Source organism: Mauremys reevesii, linkage group 4, assembly GCF_016161935.1.
Source record: "Mauremys reevesii isolate NIE-2019 linkage group 4, ASM1616193v1, whole genome shotgun sequence".
NCBI classification, from domain to species: Eukaryota; Metazoa; Chordata; order Testudines; family Geoemydidae; genus Mauremys; species Mauremys reevesii.
Window position 1 is genome coordinate 133,786,679 of NC_052626.1, and position 13,385 is coordinate 133,800,063.

Genomic DNA, 13,385 nt, shown 5'->3' on the forward strand with positions numbered 1-13,385 from the left:
GAGAGACAGCTGCATCCCTCTTAGTCCTGGCACAAGTACCCCTAAGCTTAGTGCTTATCAGAGTGCTTACTGCTGTGCTGTGCTCTCCTGCTCTCCTGCTCAGAGAAGATGACCAAAAGTTGAGCCCAAGAACGGGAACCCAGTGAACGTTTCTGAGCCCTTTTCTCTTTGCCCTAGCTGGCACAACATGTGGCTGCAAAGTTTCTTAAATTAAAACTCAAAAAAGTAAAAAGCGAGGAAAGTTGCAAAGTAAAAAAAAAAAGTAAAACATACACACCACAACAGCACATAACAGTACCAATCCACTGCAGCCATGCAGCAGAGGCACACCCATCACCTCCTGAGGAGAGAGAGGCAGCAGAGAGCGATGCTCACCACACACAGACCAGCACCGACCAGACCATACGCTGCCATGCGATGTCCCCCTGAGGCTGAGGACTGAGGGGCGAGTGTGCTGTGCTTCGGAAGGTGTCCAACAAGAGCACCCAACAAGGCACCTCTCTCCTGCTGAGGCTCTGGCTTTTCCAGAGCTTTTTTTGAGAGCCTTTTGAACTGTCCCCCCAGACTATTTGCTCTTACTATCTGTGTAGACCTACTGTTTTGTATAGTTTTTATTTTTAAATTTTATTATATTTATTTTATATATATATATATTTTTAAAAAAAAAAATGTTTGTTCCCTGTTTGTAGCACTTACCGCCATCCTCCTCTGATTCCGAGTCCGTCCAAGCGGGCGGGGGGCGTTGATAGGATTCTGTGAGGGTGTGAGAGAGATCCTGGGTCAGGGAAAGCGGAGTGGGTTCGGTGTCGCCGCCGCGCCGCCTCAAAACACCCTTCCTCATCTTCCAAGTCTAGTGTAGACCAGGCCTGAGTGGGTGCTAACACCACCATGCACTTTCCATAAGATTGAGGGCAGGGAGTTGTCCCAGTGTCAGACCTGCCCTCTGTCTGCTGTTGTACGGTGTGTGAGATGATTGCCAGCCTCCCACCCCAGAGGTGGCTGCAGTTCAGTGGTGTGATCTGTCAATTGTACAGTGCTTTGGAATCCTTTGGGCGTGAATGATGCTTTAGGAAGGGAAGATATTGTTACTGCCCTCTTAAACACTGCGCCTTTCCCTAATCGGCTTTGGGATTATTATTAGATGTTGGCATTTTCTGTCAACTCATTAGTTTATTGCAATACTATTTTAACCCACAGTGGTTGGTATGGTTGACTTTCTGCTGTGTCCTAGGAAACGTAAAAGGACCGTGTGTTTTGAGGGATGTAACCAGAACATTAGAGTGGTACAATTCCCCCAACCCCATGAACATCACACCATGCCCCGTGCATAGACTGTAAACTCTTTGGCACAGAGGCTGGCTTTTATTATGTGTTTGTCCAGCATCTGGCACAATGGGTCCCTGATTCTGACTGGGGCCCCCGGGTACTCCTGGAATATAAATAATAGATTCCGCCATTAGAAAAAGCCTAGGAGGAGTAGGAAGGATTCAGTACCAGACCAGTGCTAATGAAGGTGGTGTCCACACTGTAGATTATACATAGCACAGAGTGTGGGCTCATAGCTGAGGAAAATAGGACAAGGACCCGCGTGTGTGCACACATGTCGGGGGGTTACGTGCATGAAAGGGATTGAAAAGAGTCTGAGAGTTGGGGTAAAGGGGCACAGGAAAATGAGAGAATTTATTTAGAAGCATGTGAGTAAGAGACCTTGAGTTAAATGTTATCCTCTTTGCAGAGCCCATATTCTCAATAGGTGGGGACTTTGAGTTTTTAAAAAAACAAAAAACAAATGTAAATGTTTTTAAATGTATAGATCAGCCTCTTAATAAGTCAGTGGGCATCTTTTTCCATTGAATTCAGTGGGTTTGGGATTAGATCCTAAATAAATAAATGGCAGGTACCCAGCAGCACCAAACCAGTACCTGTCCCCATCAGTGAAGAAGAACCCTAGGATAACAAAGGAATGGGTGCCCAAGGGGGTGGGAGAAGTGTTTCCTGGAAGGGAATGGAATCACTTTTAAGACCCCAAGGATTATTACAAACAGAAGCGAGGAGTGGGGAATTTATGTTTTAAAACTCTGAAAAAAGATTTTGATGGGATCTGTTGTCACCGGCCCCAACCCCCGCTGCTGCACCCAAGCCAATTCTCATTGTACAGCAGGTGGCGCTACAGCTTCAGTTTCCAGGCTGGGAGCTGAGCTAGACAGGGTGGTAAATTTCCTGGACCATGAGGCTGCAGAGAGGCAGGCAGAGTAAGAGGTGGTTTTAGGAGGCAGTGCTGGACTGACGGTGGTTTACTGGACAACATCTGGCTGAGCGTGTGAAATCTGTTATTAACCCTGACAAATGACAGAGATAACGAAAGGTAAAACGATGTTCAGTCAGGCTTAAGTAGCCTGATGTCGCTGCTCCATGGCAGGAAAAAGCCATTCCAGCTCCTTTGCTGCCCAGGAGGCTTCTCTGGTTTCCACCACAAGTGACAAGGGAATTACCCTTTGGTCTGTTGCTCCTGCCCAGACGTGGCCCGGATAGGATGTCACTCTGAAAATGGCTTCTGTGGGCTGTGAGGACGTTTGGGTCACACACACGTTTGGGTCCCACCCTTGCTTTGGCTTCGCCATCACAAGTGGCAGATGGGCCTTTCAGTGCTAGAGTTTGACTGAGCTGTTTGTTCTCATCTCCCCTGTTTGTGGAATGCATCTCTCAGCGCTCGGGCAAACAGACAGGGTGTTGCCTGTTTGGCACTGGGATAGCACAATAGCTGGCACCTTAAAAAGGTCTGGCTACATCTGGATGATTGCCAGGCTCAGCATGTACACTCACCAGGATGTGTGCAAATGAGGCACGCAGGCTGTCTCTTTTCTAATGTCTTTTATAAGATGCCCATCGCTGGAGTCATTTTAAATCCTGTCACAAATCCATAGTCCCAAAGAACGTTCTCAATTGCCACTGTGCTGCATGCCGCATCTATTTAGTACCTGCTGGCCATAGTAGGGCTAGAACTCTGATCCTTCTTGTCCAAAAGCATGGGCCCTGCCATGTGAGCTAGAAGAGAATCTGCCTGGGCAGCTAGCAGTATAGGATCTATGACACACTGGAGCATTAGATTCTGTTTGAAGACAAATGGTTCTTGCGTGATCAGTACAGTGTTTTTTCAGAGCAAGAACTTTTTACACCATCTAGTCTCATCAGTAGCGAGATTTCCATGCTGGACAAACAGAACTAGAGTCTGTTGACTTTCAGGGCAAGGTACAGGCTTTTCTCAGGCGTTTGCCTGCCAGGCATGTGTCTGTGGGGGAGGTATTCAGTTTATTTCCTAGGATGCATGTCTTTTAACTCATGCCTTATTATGTCCATTATGGTTTTGAAATTGTGCATGGGGATTTTGTAATGAGCATGTATTATATGCCGAAGCTGTAAACCTGGAGAGGTAATGTGCACCAGTGGGTGCTGGGCTGGGATATAGGTTCTGGTCCAGCTCTGCCACTGAGCTGTGTGACCTTGAGCAAGTCCCTGTGCCTCTATCCTACTTCCCATCCTCTGTCTGTGGAGACTGTGAACTCTTAAGGGCAGGCAGTGTTTCTTACTACAAGCATATGTACAGTGCCTGATCTCAGCTGGGACCTCATTGGGCTTCCATCATACAAACCATAATAAACAGGCTGTGTTACTATTCTCATCCAGGCACAGGCTGGTAGCATTCTTTTTGTCTGTCTGGGAGAACATGCAATGCTATTGCATGGAACAGAGAGCGTCATGGTTTTTAATCCATTATTCCAGATGCTAACATTGGAGACACTGCCTCATATTCTTTGGGCTAGTGACCATTGTGATGAAGTGGGGTGTTCTTAATGTTTCTTCTGAATACTGTGTGGGTGCCTCAGTTTCCCCTATGCATTTCTTAAGTCTCTAGGGGGTGAGATTGTTGCTGAGCAAAGGGCCAGCATGCATAAATGGCCGGCACTCTGTCTCCTGGCAACTAATGGCCGGGGCCCTTCCCCCCTGCAAGGAGATAGCTAAAGGTGTGGGAGAACAAGGAGATCAGGTGACCTCCTGACCTGGGAAAGGAACAAACCCCAGAAAAGGAGGGGCTGGAGGGGGAGTGAGTCAGTTTGGAGCTAGCTGAGGATGTGGAGTGAAGTGCAGACAGGGTGGTCTGGCTCACTACCCCCCAAAATGGACCTGGCTGAGGGGTCCTGGTCTCTGTACCTACAAGTTCTGTTTTAGACCATGTTCCTGTCATCTAATAAACCTCTGTTTTACTGGCTGGCTAAGAGTCACATCTGACTGTGAAGTGGGGGTGCAGGACCCTCTGGCTTCCCCAGGACCCCGCCTGGGTGGACTCACTGTGGGAAGCACACGGAGGAGCAGAGGATGCTGAATGCTCCAAGGTCAGACCCAGGAAGATGGAAGCTCTGTGAGCTTCTGGCACTGGAGACAGAGAGGAGACTTCACCAGAGTCCTGACCGGTTTCGTAGGGAGCAATTCCAGAGCATCGCCCAGGGACTCCGTGACAACCATATCTGCCGAAATATATGTGATGCCATCACAGGTCACAATCGCAACCTCACTGGGAAAGCAAGATAAGGCAAGCAGTGCCTAGACACTAGCTAATTCTTGGACAGATCTCTTGGAGACAGTGCAGGGGTCTTCACCATGAGAGTGGCTAATGGGATGTTCCCTTGATCATGTGTAGACAGAACTCTTTGAGCAGCTATATTGTGGCTCCAGGTGAGGAAACCTCCCCTGTTTGGAAAGAGGCTGGTTTTGTTGGAAATGTCTGAATTTTTCCCAAGGGAGGTGGGTCATGTGGTAACTTTGCCTTTTTCTTGAGCTGTTTCTAGTTCTATCATTGCTTTATAGTGTTAGCTGGGGGATTTTTGTTGGTTTCTGTTTTTCTGCCAGGAGTCAAGTAAGGATAATCCAATCATATGCTTCAAACTGTGAAAGGGAAGGGGACAGGAAGGGTTATTTCCACAACTGGCTTGGTGCCTGATGCCAAGGCACCATGGTGATGGCCACATTAGCTATACCTATATAATGGGTTTTATTTTGGATTTCTTTTGTTCATCTTCCTCTGAAGCTGTGGATATAGGCCAGTGCTCCAGGAAGGACTTCAGACAGAGACCAATAACATAGGCTGCATTCCTTAGGCAAAATTTCCTTTCAATTCAGTTGTAGGCTTCCGCTTCCCCCCCCCCCCACGCACACACAGAGTAGTGAATGCAGGGCTGGCCCTCAACCCTGCATGGCAGATTCTCTCTTCCTATAAGAACTGGTGGGGTTTGGTTAGTCGGAAGGTTTGATAAATGTTGACACATCTGATTTGTGATCTGTTACTTGGTTCCCAAGGATACCGCATATGTTAGAATCTAAGATAAGCTGCTTATAACCTAAGATGAATGCTTTAAAAATATCAGTGCCCCTTGCTTTTTACATTAATATTTATCTCTTGCTCCTCCTGCCCCCACAATGGTCTTTATTTCACACTGTTATCTGAGAATAGAACGTGTATGTTCTGCAGAGAAGCCTTTTACTCTTTAGGTTTGGCTGAATTTATAGATTGAGCCAGATCTTCTGTTATCACATTTCACTGAGCACAATGCTTATATCTCTTACTCTTTTCCTTTGTGCGCTGATAACAGTGATGGAATTGAGATCCAGAGACTGAAGTTCTCTAGCTATCCATGGCAGATGTTCATGCGTGCAGTGGCAGTACACGCTTCCCCTCCCCCATTTCACCCCATTCATGTGCTTCAATCTTGTTCTGTAGAAATTACCTTTAGTGGTGGGGAAGGAAGGGCAGGCTTCATGGACTGATCAGCTCTTCACCTCTCTGCTGAGGTGGCCTTGAGATGCGGATGCTTTACTGCTAGGAACTGAGCTGCAACCCACTAGACTCCTTGCACACAGGTCCTGGCACTGCCACCCGATGATCAATACTTTTGGTCACTTCCAACCTGAGCTGAGTTTAAACAGATGACTTTGAGGTGAAAGGTCCCATATCTCATTAACTAATGAACCTCTCACCAGTTGAGTCCAGTATCTCCTGCATGTCTCCCTTCTGCAGGAGCTCAGGTTGAGAGGCCTCAGCAGCTGGAGAGGATCTTGTCTTTCATATAAATCAAGACCATAAGGATACTCAAATCTCATGTTTGAAGGGTCAGCCGTTCACCTGCAGGGCTCCAGAAGCTGCATGACTTGTGTGGGTGGAGAGAACCTTCTCTTGAAGCAGTGTTGGCCAAGGCTGGAGGACCTTGATAGACCAGCAGTCTGCTCAGATGTGGCAATTGCCTTATCACTGTAACACATTGTGTTGCTCGGGCTGGTGTGCCCACACATCACTTAATGCAAAGAAGCCCCTCCCCTCTCCAGGGAGAGCCCTGTCAACTTTGATGGCTCTGTATCCATCCTCTCCCCTGAGCACATTCCAACTGGCTCAGCACCCGGTGTTAGTTTTAAGGCGTGCACAGGCCTTGCGGGGCTCCTTGACAGATCTGACAGACTAAACCTGTAAAGCCTTTGTACTTCCCCTCCCAACTTCTTAGTTAACCCTTTCCCTGTGAGGCCCCAGCTTGCAATTAACACCCTCCCTTCCAAGCCCATCCATGCTGGGAGGGATGAGGTGAAGGAACAAAATTAGGCTGAATATCAAGAAAAACATCCTGACCCAGAGCCAGATCAGATTGTGCAGTAACCTCCCCCGCCCCTGGGGGAATAAACATCTGGATGTCGTGCCAGTGTAATGTTGCAGGACGTGCCACATGACATGAACACTGTAGTCAATGTTGGCGTGTTGGCTACTTCAGTCACTGGTGACTCTGCTCTCCAGTTTTTCCATGGATGTTATCACACCAGAGCAGACCAGTGGTTCTAATCCAGTATCTTCCCTCTCTTTGTTCCTAACAGCGGCCAGTACCAGCTGCATCAGAGGAAGGTGCAAAACACCTGTGCAGTGAGCAGCTGGAGGGAGGTTCTTCCGAACTCCCATTAGTAAGAGATTATCTTATGTCCTGAGGTATATTTCACTCCAAACTGAAAACCACTGCCCTCCAGGCTCTCTCGTGCACTCAGACCCTGAGCAGCACGCCCTTTGGCTTTTAAACCAGGCCAGCAGAGTGGTGAGCTGGTGTCTTAATATTTCTGCAGGAATTTTTAAAGTAATAAAAAGCTGCTGCTTCGTGCCTGGCTGAAGTGACCTGTCATTTATCCCCCAAGGCTACACGAGGCTCATCTGTCTTTCCGTGGGGTGGAGTCTGTCTCCTCTGCGGTGACTGCTGATCCAGCAACTCCATGAACAGGCACCTAAGGCTTGGGAATGGGTCCACATTTGTTCCATGGCGGCAAAGTCAATGCTATCGCTAGCCTCCCGTCCTTTCAAAATGCAGCTTCCTTGGCCAAGGGTTTCTAGATGGAGCCTCTCGCCCCTAGGTCACTTCTGAAGTAGTGACTGAAAGTCAGTTTGGCCAGTGAGGCCTGGTCTACACTGGGGGGGGTTCGAACTAAGGTACGCAAGTTCAGCTACGCGAATAGAGTAGCTGAACTCTAAGTACCTTAGTTCGAACTACTTACCCGTCCTCACGGCGCGGGATCGAAGTCCGCGGCTCCCCCGTCGACTCCGCCACCGCCGTTCGTGGTGGTGGAGTTCCGGAGTCGACGGGAGCGCGTTCGGAGTTCGATATATCGCGTCTAGATGAGACGCGATATATCGAACTCCGAGAAGTCGATCGCTACCCGTCGATCCGGGCGGGTAGTATGGACGTACCCTGAGAGACTGTTTGGAGGAGTCTGTGCACTTCATAGTATGTAAGTGCCATATCACAATTAATCCCAGCCCCCCCCACACACACACACTCCCCCACAAACCCCCTTCACTGAGGCTCTCTTGAGAGATCATCAGGGAAAACATGGGTCATGAAGATGGAACACCTCTCCCTCCCAGATCATGGTTCGGACATGTTATCTTGGCAGGATGAGTGGAAGCTGGAGCTGCTTCTGCCCATGCTGAGGACAGTTGGAGGACTTTGGTTTCCTCCAGAGCTGTCCATCTAGCACCTTTCATTAGCAGTAATGTAGAAATAAATGCCACCATTGAAATACAATACTATGGCACCGTGAGGGGGAAGGGTAGGAGCTTTGTCTGCTGCCAGGGTCTGGCATATCACACTGTGGCTAGAGTGCCAAAGTAATCGGTGCCCAAGCTTTGAGCATGCCCGCTGTAGCCAGAGAAGGCTCAATGACTTAGGACAAGTGGCACTGTCCTTATCCAAGTGGCTCTTGTTGCCAAGTCCTTTGATCTTACTGTTGGCCTCCAGCCTTTCTCTGGGGCTCCTGAAGCCCTGGTTAGAGGGGTGACTTCAGGCAGTGCTCACAGCGATTTAACTTTAGATCCTTAAAATCAAGCTTTTGTAATCCATTGGAGATTGCCTGTAACTCACTGTTGACACCTTTAATGTGTAAATGATGAACAGTAACCTGAGCTGCTGTGCACCTGCCTCACTGTCAGTTACCTAGAAGGCGTTTCATGTTTTATGAATGAATTGGTGCTGAGACCGCAGTTTAGATGGGAATACACACAATACAACTTTGAGATTGCTGTATGGAGAGATTATAGTTCAAAGTACCTTATAAATAGCTAATTAGACCCATCAGATAGGGTATTCTCCTCCTCCTTTTAAAGTGGGGGGGTGAATTAAGGCACAAAGGGGTAAGAGTGTGTCTACACTGCAAAGAAAAAGTCCTGGCACCGAGTCTCTGAGCCTGGTCTATTCACTGAGGCTTGTGGGGCTAAAAATAGCAGTGTAGTTGCTCCCGCTTGAGCTGAAGCCTTGGGTGTGAGACCCTCCCCTCTCGCTGAACCACTTGACCCTTCTACTTCATGCTCTTTGGGACTTCAGCCTGTACTATTTGCACGACTTAACCTTTGTGTTCACACTTGGCTACGTAGCACTCCTCCGTAGAGCTCAACGCACTGAGCAAAGTGTGGTATATATTTTAATTCTTTATTTTTTTTAAATCACATGAAACTTGGCTTCTTGTTTGCAGCTGTTGGAAATAGCAATTGCATGAATGCAAGTGCAGACCTGTTTCAGACAGGCATCTTTCCTCAGCAATGAATGACAGGTAAAGAGCTGTTCAATTCCATATATTATGCCTGGCAGATTTATACCAGATCAGAGCAGCTGTGCATCTAATTTGGTATCCTGTTTTTTGACAGTGGTCAGCACCAGATGCTTCTGAAGCTGTCCCTGTTTTTATTCCATACAATAGTTGGAAGAAATTGCAGGCACCTTCTATTTCATAAAATCTTCTTGGTGCCTATGAATCTTGCATTTCTGTAGCACCTGAGAGAAATCGAAATTGAATCTAAATTACATTAATAGTGGATGCACAAAAAATCAATTTGATAATGCCCTGCTACTGTTTTCAGGGTGAAAGTCACCCGTGCTGAGGTCCAGCGCAAACCTTTTGTACCTATTTTTGAGTGTTTTGCTGGCCCTGTGTAGAGGAGTGAATGTCACCTTTCAGTGCATACTGTAGAAAAGGCCAAGCATTTAGGTATTGACTAATGTCTGAGTTTATGCCAGGTCGGAATCGGTGAAACCTGCACCACCATCACTTCTTAAAGGTGATCCTTTGTCTTCCGATCTGCTTTTCTAACCAAGTAATGCTATGGTTGCACCATTCCCTTTCACTAGCTTCCATATGAGGCTGCTAGTGCAGCTTTGTCCTCCTGGATTGACAACACTCATCGTCCGTAGGCAACTGGTTTATTCTTTAACAAACTGGAGTACATGAGCCTAATCCTCCTCCCATTTACATAGGAATAAGTTGGGAGTAACTCAGTTGGGGTCACTGGGTCTGCAGTGGTATAAAGCTGTAAACAAAAGGAGACTAGGACCTACATTTTGTATTTGCCAACCTACCAAGCCATTGTAACTTTTTTCTTGGAATGCGCAGCACTTTAAGGTGGATTCTTAATTCTATTTTTAATTACACAGTTCCAATAACATGCAAGACTCCAAACATTTCTGGGCTTGCAGTCCCACTCTGTTCTAATTCAGGCCCAAGCCTATATAAAACGCTCATAATGAAGATGCTCTTCTCACATTCAAAGCAGCTTGCTTTAAACTGTTCTCCTCTGTCATGCGTGAATAATGATTCCATACCATCTTGTTGTGCTTCCCCCCACTGCCAGCTTCAGCTTAAAAAAGCCATCTGGGTATGTTCTGTAAGCACAACTCATCCTTGGTTAAATGCCAGTCGTTTTAGGGCTGAACTTGGCCCTGTATTTTTGTAATGTAAGGACAAATATGTTTCTCATAAAAGTGAGGTGCTGAGGGCAGAAGCTTAAGTAAAGCGAAGGCAGAGGCTGAGCAAGCTTCCTCCACCCCTTTTCTGCCAATACTCTTCAGTCTGGACCTCTGTCACACTTGCAAATCCTTGGAGTATGGAGTTGGCTCTGTGAGATGGGCAAACAGCAAAAAGGGGCAAAACTAAGCCCATTTTCACTGCTGACTTGAGTGACTGAGAGTGGGATTTTCAAATGCCTAAGTGACTTGAGCACAAATCCATTAACTTTTAATGGGTCTTGTGCACCTCACTTAGTTGCTTTGGAAAAATCCCACCCTGAATGCCTAGATGAATTTTCCCCCAACAAGGGCAAATGTTGTATACTGGAATAGGATATATGCTAGGATCCATCTAACTATAATAAGGTTCTGCTATAGCGCAGCAGGAACTAATTGTGGTGCAGTTGCAGCTGCATCTGAGTGACGTTCATTGGTATTTTAATAAGCACTTCTTTGGGGAATTATCTTTCACATTTCTCTGACTGCACCACAGTCTCTTTGTATCCGTGTTGCTTCACAATCTTGCGCACAAATTCCAACGTACGTTGACACACAGATGGAAGTTGGTAACAGACACACAGAGCTAATTTCCCTTGCGTGCTGTTACTCGGAGACGTCAAGCTGTCAGTATTGCGAAGAACTGCAGATGACATGGTAACTTAAGCACCAGAGATATTTTTGAAGAGTTCAGACCTGGACCTACCCCTCCTCCCTCTCTCCCCCACTACTGTTGTCCAAAATGTGAGACATGCCTTCTAACAGGAAATCAATATGGAGTGCAGGCCAGTTTGTTCAGCCTGCATTGGGCATGAAGTCTGACAAGAGACATCATAGATAGCAAAGCAGCTGTGATGCCTCAGAGCTAGTCGCTGGTGTCAAAATACTGCTGCTTTTTCATTTCTTTTCATGCTATATTGGATCATCCAAAATTCAACAATGTGGAATTAGTTTTGTATGGGATATGCAAGCCCAAGCCATCTTATGCATTGCTGCTCCCCTATGATAGCCCTTGCGTACTACATGATATGGGGAACAAGTCTCTTGCTCTCTTGAATGCCATGTTTCCATGCATACGTAGGGCAATCTCTCTCCAGTGGGCTCCCTATCCTCATTTGGGGTATTGGCTGTATCCACTGGATCTTTTTCAGGATATATACTAAGGCTGAAGAAACATTAAGGCAGCAGAAGCACAAGGATGCTTCACAAATGGAAGGTGGACCAGTTCTTGGTGTCCGAATCCATGAGCTGTCCATGTTCGCTAGCAAACACATGCATGTTCGGGGTGGGGTCTACAGTCACCTCTCTATACCTTGCAGAAGCAGCCACAGCAGTCCTAGATTGCTTACTAGACTTGGGGCTAAGGATTTTCCTCCTCAGACTCACTCGGGTATGACTCAGGCTGCACCTCTGACCTGCTGGGCACCCTTAGCCAAGTCACTCTCCGTGACTCTGTTTTCCCTTGCACCCTTTGTCTGGCTAGGTCAGAAGAGACCAGCGGATCATCTAATCCAGTGGTTCTCAAACTTTTTTACTAGTGACCCCTTTCACATAGCAAACCCATGAGTGCGACCCCCCCCTTATAAATTAAAAACACTTTTTAATATGTTTAACACCATTATAAATGCTAGAGGAAAAGCAGGGTTTGGGGTGGAGGCTGACAGCTTGCGACCCTCCCATGTAATAACCTCATGATCCTTTGAGGGGTCCTGACCCCCAGTTTGAGAACCCCCAGGCTAGCATATTTTGATGAGAAGCTCTTTGGCCCAAGAATGGTCTCTCACTATGTGTTTCTAACACAAGAGGTCTCTGTCTCAGTTGGGGCATCTAGGTGCTGCCCCAAAACAAATGATAGGCTGTTTGTTTGGTGTGTGTGTGTGTGCGCAAAACCAACAGATGCCTGTCGTCGGCAGGTGGGACCGAACCTGGGACCTCTGGAGCTAAATGCATGAGCCTCTACTACATGAGCTAAAAGCCATAGCCCTCTTAGCTAAGGCTGTAGAGCAGACTTATTAATCTTTCTCTCTAAGTGGGCTCGGTGCCACTAGCTGGGACAGCACACCACACCCAGGAGGTGTGTGCGTTACACGTGCTCTTCCTGAGGGTATGCTTTTAGGGGTCCACATATCTTACAGACTTAATAAAACATGGAGAAACAATTATGTATGCAAAAATAAAGTGGTTTATAATACATGACTACAGGTATTATGTCTCTGTGTTTTTATAAGTGAACATCTTGAGCATGGCATGTATGAGGGGGACAACAAAGCAAAACTTGAAACCTCTAGTTTCCATACCATAATGGCTGCTGGAGCTGCATGGCATAATAGCCCTCTCGGAGATATCTAGAACTACAGGTTTCAATCCTAGCAGGGGTGATTTAGGCTCTGTTTCCAAAGCATATAAGCTGCGTTCCAGGGTATAACAGAGCATAGGATCTTTCCGGTTTGACCCTCAATAATCAAGGGCCACATGGTCCATTTGGATGAAGATCACATGCCAACGTTCATTACAGAATGGGGTTTGCCCAGGTGTCCTGGCAGCATGCTGTTTGCTTGGCAGCTGCCTTCTATCCTAGAGCTGGCTGCATTTCAATGGCAAAAGGTTTCCTATCTGAATGTCATTTGTGAAGCACTTTGACATGAATGGTGATAGAAATTAATGCCTAATCATAATCTTACAGTTGTATCAGGGAATAATGAAGAATATTTAAATGTGTTCTTTCTTTGTTTCTCTTCCCCCTTAAAAAGCCTTGCAATTTATCACTGTCTTTCTGGGATTTTTTTTTCCTCTCCTCCTCCCGCACTAGCTAGAAATCAATGCTGAATTATGCATCACAGGAAAGAAAATGCATCACCACTGACAGCAGCATTGTTGCACAAGGTCCTGAAGAAAGCTATTTACTTGTGGGGGTTTTTTTAATTCAGGTTTTAAATACTTTTTCATCCAAACCAAATCTGTGACCCTGAACCTACATCTGGGTACTTTGTGATGTTTCCCAGCTGCACTGCTGTAGATGAGTCCTGTGGAGGGTCT

The 13,385-nt window shown here is 46.7% G+C and overlaps 1 long non-coding RNA gene across 1 annotated transcript; it reads left to right on the forward strand.

Moving 5' to 3' along the window:
• Positions 1-4,616: 4,616 nt before the first annotated feature.
• Positions 4,617-7,184, forward strand: LOC120403527. The gene is made up of 2 exons (XR_005597573.1): positions 4,617-4,731; positions 6,910-7,184. It is a non-coding gene; the product is annotated as an uncharacterized LOC120403527 (long non-coding RNA).
• The last annotated feature ends 6,201 nt before the right edge of the window (positions 7,185-13,385 follow it).